Here is an 8,213-nt window from a genome sequence, read left to right on the forward strand (position 1 = left end):
CAGCTTGCTTCCAAATCATGATGGCCCTGTGAGTCAGACCTCCAAAAGGTCATGTCATTAACAGCCAAGCTCAGCTCTTACAAACTCAGGGCAGTGGTTTCCTTTATGAAATGAATTTTTCTTTTTCAGAGAATTCAGGCTTGGTTAGATCTAACACCCACCTTTGTTGTTGTTGTTGGTCTAGAGCTGACTATCTACTACAACTGTTTCAAATTTGGTGCTGATCCAATAACCAGTTTCAATGTTATAATTTTTTGTTGGGGGCACCCCCATTTTTTGACTTGGCTTATGGAAGGCTGAATTCTGCTGTCACATAATATATTGCTGTACTCCTGTGCACCAATAATTTCTGTTGTTGTTGTTGGCATGACACCTTTGTTGTTGTTGCTGGTCTAGTGAAATACTTCTGCCTTATATACTGTTTCGCTAGTCTAACACAACCAGTTATTGTTTAGTCATTAAGTCATGTCCGACTCTCCGTGACTCCATGGACCGGAGCATGCCAGGCCCTCCTGTCTTCCACTGCCTCCCAGAGTTGGGTCAAATGCATGTTGGTTGCTTCGATGACAAGTACAACCAGTACTCAACCTTAAGCTCTGCCTTTTTATGAAACTCTGAATGTTTCCATTCAGTGCAGAAACACGGGCTTTAATTGTATGCTTCACTCTTGTTTACTTAAAAGGGTATGCCACAACAAGCACTAATGGTATGTCATCAGTATATGTGGCCCTCTGCTTTGAATGCAGCAGGGAGCACTTTATGTTCTTAAAGTTGGAACAAGGCTCACAAAGTTTAATTCTTAGCAACCTGGCAGAAGATTGCACTGCTCAAGGCAGTCTCCATTTGTGTGTCTCATAACCTCTTTCTGACAGATAGGAAACACTCCCCTACACTTCACCCCATGTGCTAAATCAACCACATAAAGATGTTGTTTTTTGCATTGTTGGTATGTGCCAACAAGTCACTTCCAACTTACTGGTGACCCTGTTAATTAATGACTCGCATGAAGATCCTATGATTAACAGTCCTGCTTGGCTGTTTATTGTGACTTCCTTTACTTTGTCATTCTGGCTCAAGTTCATCTTCCTGTTTTCCTGCTCTCTTCCATTTCTCCTAGCATTATTCATTTTTCTTGTGTTCTTATGATATGTGCCAAGAAAGATAGCTCCAATGTAGCCATCTTCAGGCTTGATCTGATCTATCACTAAACCTTTTTTTCAGGTATTTCTTGGTATCCGTAAAGGAATCTTTCCACAACACATTTTGAATAAATTGTTTTTTCCTGTTAGTGTCCCCCCCCCCACTATCCAGTCTTCTCACCTGTAATACTAATGGGGAGGTAATGGGTTGTTTTTATTCATTTTATTTAATCAACGTATTGGTGTAGAGATCATCCTACTTTGGCTCAAGTAGAAGATTATTGGCATGTACCAATGAGAGCTGTCGGGAGGTGGAGCCAGAGAAACTAGAAGGGAGGGGTGAATCAGAGTCTAGTCAGTTCAGTCAGAGACAGAGTTTGAAAAAAGAGTTTGGGTTTGAGGCAGAGAGAGAGTTTTTAAGGAGTGATTAGTCAGGGTGTGACCTGTATTAATTAAGATAGAGGAGGTTAAAGTAAAATACTGAAGCTTTGTGTAACTTTAAGAATGTGCTTAAGAACTATTCCTAAAACAATGTGTAATCAATGAACCTGTTTCTGTTTAAAAGTTCAGTACTGAATGGACCTCAGTCTTTCACAGGAAATATAGGTTGATAAAGAGATCAACTGGTGGCAGCGAGGAAAAGGGCATGTTGGGATACCTTCGTGAGCTCTGTGTTTAGTAAACGTCACAATTGTTCACCTACTTTTCTTCTATTTCTAAAGTGGCTTAAAATGATGTTTAATATAACATTAAATGAAATATGCTTTTTTTAAAAAAAAATCCCCCTATAATTTTGTTGTTATCTTCCATCAAGTTACCTTTGACTTATGGTGACCCAGTGAATAAGTGTCTAAAATAGCTTAGCAAAGCAGCAGAAAACAGGAAAAAGAGGTAAATCAGGATTATTCTACAGCTCTCCAGAAAAGTGCTGTTTCAGCGGATCATCTTAAAAACATTAGGTTGGCAGGGGGATAAACTCCCCAGCAAAAAAGAACTTTGAGACACTTTAAAACCTTACAGATTTTTTAAATCAAACAAGCTTTCCTAGCCTAGCATTTACTTTATCACATTGATCTTTTAAGATGACATAAAATTGATTAGTACAACCACCCTTTTGGATATTCCTTAGTAAGGAAGCTTCAGAATTTTGGCGCCATTTCAGAACAGGCCCTGTCCTGTGTTACCACCCGTCCTAGATGATGGAAGCACACTTAGCAGGGCTTCTGATAAACACATGGCAACAGACAGCCTTCAAGATACTTTGGATCCAGATCCTTTAGGTTAGGAATGAGGAACATGAGCTCCTTCAAATGTTGCTGAAGCTCAATTCCCATCAGGCCTAAGTAGTATGGCCAATGCTGAAGTGTAATGGGAGTTACATCCAACATCCAAAGCATCCTTTCTTTCTTTCTCTCTGCTTTAGGGTTTTAATATTCGAAAGGAACACGTAACATTGTCTGGCATCTTATGATACATTCTGTGTTGAATTTCTATGACTATTTGGTTTCTTGGGAAACTAAAACCCACGCTAGTTAGACACTTAAGATGAGTACTCTATAGAAGGTGATTTCAGGACAAATCCAGCTGCTGTTCATGAGGAAAAACAATCTAAGTTAAGCAGACTGGGATCTCACTGTAGATCTCGGTGTATTTTGCAGTAGACAACAAATGTTTCCATCTCACCGTTGTTTAGCAACCAAGAGGAAAGAAGGAAGGAAACCCCTCTCCCTCTGCAGTTTGGTTGCTGAAGCAAAGCAAGCTTCACAGAATTTTGTGGCTTATTCTGGTCCAAAGCACTGGTCTAAGCACAAGCTCAGGGGAACTCTAGACCTTTCCTTTAAGTGTACAGAAGCCACACGTGCCACTATTTTACGTGAGGACATAACCAGTGGCTTGCGAAAATCTAGTGGAAAAACAGGGAGATTTCAAGCATGAAGTCTGCCTACTGTTGACCAAAATGATGAGAAGACTCATCCATAACAGTGTCCCTTTTATGTATGTACCAAAATCCTGTGGCATGAATTATACCTTGACAAGATTGATTGTGGATGAGTCATGCAAACCATGAAATTAAAGGTAAAATTACTGATAATCTCCCACCATCAGTGAAATTCATGTTGCAGTTTGGCCATGATGTTTATTAGACTCTTTTTGATAATCCCCATCATGTCTCTTCCCCTTCATGGATTGCTGCCTTGTCATGGCAAAGGGCCTTGAGTAATTCAGAGAAGCTATGGGCTATGCCGTGCAGGGACACCCAAGACGAGCGGGTCATCGTGGACAGTTCTGACTAAACATGATCCACCTGTAGCAGGAACTAGCAAGCCACTCCAGTATCTTTGCCAAGAAAACTCCATGGACAGACATAAAAGAATAAAAGATATGGAGCTGGAAGATGGGCCCCTCAGATCGGAAGTCATCCAACATGCTACTGAGGAAGAGCAAAGGACAAGGACAAGTAGCTCCAGAGCTAATGAAGTGGTTGGGCCAAAGCCGAAAGGATGCACAGCTGCAGACGCGCCTGGAAATGAAAGGAAAGTCCGATACTGCAAAGAAAAATACTGCATGGGAACCTGGAGTGTAATATCTATGAACCTTGGTAAGCTGGATGTGGTCAGAGATGATAAGAATAAACATTGACATTCTGGGCGTCAATGAACTAAAATGGACGGGAATGGCCGAATTCAGTTCAGATGATTATCGTATCTACTATTGTGGGCAAGAATCCCATAGAGGAGATGGAGTAGCCCTTATAGTCAACAAAAAAGTGGGAAAAGCTGTACTGGGATACAATCTCAAAAATGATAGAATGATTTCAATACGAATCTAGATCTTTCAACATTACAATAATCCAAGTTTATTCACCAACTATCAATGCTAAAGAGGCTGAATTGACCAATTCTATCAAGACTTACAACACCTTCTAGAACTGACACCAAAGAAAGATGTTCTTTTTATAGCGGACTGGAATACTAAAATTAGGGAGTCAACAGATAAAAGGAAGAACAGGTAAATTTGGCCTTGGAGTTCAAAATGAAGCAGGGCTAAAGTTAATAGACTTTTATCAAGAGAACAAGCTGGTCATCACACACACTCTTTTCCAACAACACAAGAGGCGACTCTACACATGGACATCACCAGATGGACAATAACAAAATCAGATTGATTATGTTCTCTGCAGCCAAAGAAGAAGAAGCTCTATACAGTCAGCAAAAACAAGACCTGGAGCAGATTATGGCTCTGATCATCAGCTTATAGCAAAATTCAAGCTTAAACTGAAGAAAGTAGGAAAACCACTGGGTTAGTCAGGTATAATCTAAACCAAATCCCTTATGAATACACAGTGGAAGTGAAGAACAGATTTAAGGAACTAGATTTGGTAGAGAGAGTACCTGACGAACTATGAATGAAGGCTCGTAACATTGTACAGGAGACAGCAACAAAATCATCCCAAAGAAAAGGAAATGCAAGAAAACAAAGTGGCTATACAACGAATAGCAGAGAAGAGAAGGGAAACAAAATGCAAGGGAGATAGGAAAAGTCACAGAAAACTGAATGCTGACTTCCAAAGAATAGCAAGGAGAGACAAGAGGGCCTTCTTAAATGAATAGTGCAAAGATATAGAGGAAAAGAATAGAAAGGGAAAAACCAGAGATCTGTTCAAGAAAACTGGATATATTAAAGGAACATTTTGTGCAAAGATGGACATGATAAAGGACAAAAATGGGAGGGACCTCACAGAAAACATCAAGAAGAGGTGGCAAGAATACACAGAGGAATTATACCAGAAAGATCTGGATGTTCTGGACAACCCAGATAGTGTGGTTGCTGACCTTGAGCCAAACATCCTGGAGAGTGAAGTCAAATGGGCCTTACAAAGCATGGCTAACCACAAGGCCAGTGGAGGTGATGGCACACCAGTTGAACTATTTAAAATCTTAAAAGATGACACCAAATCACACCAAAAGCCAGATTTTAACTGATTCAAAACAAGCCATTTACATCCAGAAACTTCTGTAACAGAACAGCTGTCATGTGCTCAGCCATTGTGTCCCAAAGCAGAATGTGAGGGTTTGGCCAACAGATCTGGTATAGGGCAGTTGTTCTCCAACTTGGGTCCCCAGATGTTCTTGAATTGCAGTTTCCAGAAATCCTGGCCAGCACAGCAAGCGGTGAAGGCTTCTGGGAACTACAGTCCAAGAACTTTTGGGGACCCCAACTTGAGAAACACTGGTATGGGGAAGTAAGTCCAATAAGGTAAGGTAAAGGTAAAGGTTCCCCTTGACAGTCATGTCTGACTCTAGGGGGCGGTGCTCATCCCCGTCTCCAAGCTGTAGAGCCAGCATTTGTCTGAAGACAGTTTCCATGGTCACGTGGCCAGTGCAACTAGACACGGAACGCCTCGTGGCGCAGTGGTTAAAATGCTGTACTGCAGCTAAAACTGTGCTCATGATCCCAGGTAGCCGGCTCAAGGTTGACTCAGCCTTCCATCCTTCTGAGGTCGGTAAAATGAGTACCCAGCTTGCTGGGGGGGCAATGTGTAGCCTGTATAATTAAAATTGTAAACCGCCCGGAGAGTGCTTGTAGCGCTATGGGGCGATATATAAGTCCAATAAATAAATAAATAAATAAATAAATAAATGTCATTAGCTTCCCACCATGTTGGTGGTACCTATTTATCTACTCGCATTTTAACATGCTTTCGAACTGCTAAGTCCAATAAAGGGGAGAATATAAATTTATTAAATTGTTGCTGCTTGGAGCCTGTCTGTTTGAAAGAACCCCTTTGTATTATGCATGAGGTAGTTGTCAATCTCGTTCCTTTCCTGTCCATCTATTGCAGCTCAGCTCACCTCTACCCTTTTTTCTGTCAGAGTTGACAATTCTATATAATGCCACCATACTGCAGCTGGTGATGTCTTGTTATTGGCAGCCTATCAAACCACTTTGGGCAATTATGGAACAAGTTACAGTGTTCAGCTTGCAAAGTAGTCTTTATACCCTGTTCTAAAGACTTATTTACAGTTGAAATAAATAAGCAGGTTGCAGATTGTGTGTGGAGTATGATTAAAGGGCATCAGAACACCTGTAAGGCCAGAGCCTTAATCAAAATAGTGATTAGAACCATTCAGCATTATCATTGTGCAGCAAATTTCACTTGTATAAATCAGTCCTATCTTGTAATTCAGATAACAGTCTCACAATGGATCTTCAGTAAGTCTTACATGCAAGTGAACAGAACTGTATCTTAAACTGGATCATTATACTGTATATAAGTCTTACATGCAAGTATATATATATAATGATCCAGTTTAAGATACAGTTCTGTTCACTTGCATGTAAGACTTACTGAAGATCCATTGTGAGACTGTTATCAGAAACAGGGCCATGGTTAGAGATGGGCATGAACTGCTGGTTTGGCGGTTTGTGCCAATTTGTTACCAGCCCCACAGGTGTTCCAAATTTTGGCACCATACCCTCTCTGGTGGGTGTCCGCTCCAGAAAAGGAGGAGCGGGGAAGCCAGGACACTGCATCTGAGTGGGCGCCCACAGGAGGGGGGTTGGTTGCCAAATGGCAGAACACCTCTGGGGCTGGTAAACAAAACACTACAAACTGCCAAATCGGTGTTCTTGCCCATCTCTAGTTGTGGCTTTTTATTTGCTCAGAACATTTTTGACCAGATGGTTGTTGTGGGTTTTTCGGGCTCTTTGGCCGTGTTCTGAAGGTTGTTCTTCCTAACATTTCGCCAGTCTCTGTGGCCGGCATCTTCAGAGGACGACACTTTGTGCTCCGGTGTAGTTTGATTGGTGTAGTTTGACTCCAAAGTAAACTACCCCAGAGCACAGAGTGCTGTCCTCTGAAGATGCCAGCCACAGAGACTGGCGAAATGTTAGGAAGAACAACCTTCAGAACATGGCCAAAGAGCCTGAAAAACCCACAACAACCATTAGATCCCGGCCGTGAAAGCCTTCGTGAATACATTTTTTATCAGCTTTATCCATTGCTTTCTAGAGTATTAGAGCACTGAAACCACATGACAGTGTGATTAACAGTCTTATGCACTGTGACTATATCTGTATACTGTATAAGGCAGTTTCTTAGCAAATCTTTTAAAACCAAAACCACTATATTAAAAAAGCAATACTTTGCTTTGTACACTCATTTCCTATTTGCCTATTATCCATGCAGCCCAAATGCCAAACTTCTATCTTAGATTTTTCTGAACCCTAAACATCAACTGTATGATGAAAAACTAGAAAACGAAAGGATCACCACAGGATGCAGAGTTTGATTCTTTCCACTTGCCAATTATGTCAAATATACAGGATGAAATATAAAACCCTTATAGATTTGATTCAGACTCGGCCAGTTGCTGGATCATGGAGTTATGTGCTACACCTGAATGCAAAGTTTTGTTGACTTTGCAAGATACCCCGCAATCATCGCAAAGCGATTTTTCCCCATAGGGACCATCGCTAAGCGATCGCTCTTGCGATGGCCAAAACCCCATCGCTAAGCGATTTCGTCGCTCAATGGAGCAATCGCTAAGTGAGGCACAACTGTAGTTTAGATTCTTGCCAACTCCTGCTTTGAAATCTCTTTGCATAAAGATTGGATTCTGCTTACCATGACTACGGCATCACAAATGCAGATTTCTTTGGAGATACTGTAAGTATCACAGATGTGCATCTATGCTTTAATTATCCCTATTTCAATCCCTGTTATCGCTGCTTGCAAGGAACTGAGGTAATGGGGCTGTAAAAGGAAGACTTCTACCTAAACCCCTATTGCTAGTGAAAGTAAACATGCTGTGACTTTATATGCTCTTATGCTACAGGTTTTGGCACCTAGTAATATCCTTCTGAAACACATAGGAAATAAAGGGAGCAAAAAAACAACCTCCTTTGATCTATTTTGTGCATTTAGTTAGCCATTTTATGCAACCATTTTTACAAGCAATTTTTAAAATTATTTCTGTTTTTCTTTTCGCATCCCCTTTGCCTGCTGTTGCATTGAAAGGCCCATACTGGCTGTATATTCAACTTCCCAAACGACCTTTTTCTGTCTTATAT

Source organism: Pogona vitticeps, chromosome 1 (assembly GCF_051106095.1).
Source record: "Pogona vitticeps strain Pit_001003342236 chromosome 1, PviZW2.1, whole genome shotgun sequence".
Classification (NCBI taxonomy): domain Eukaryota; kingdom Metazoa; phylum Chordata; class Lepidosauria; order Squamata; family Agamidae; genus Pogona; species Pogona vitticeps.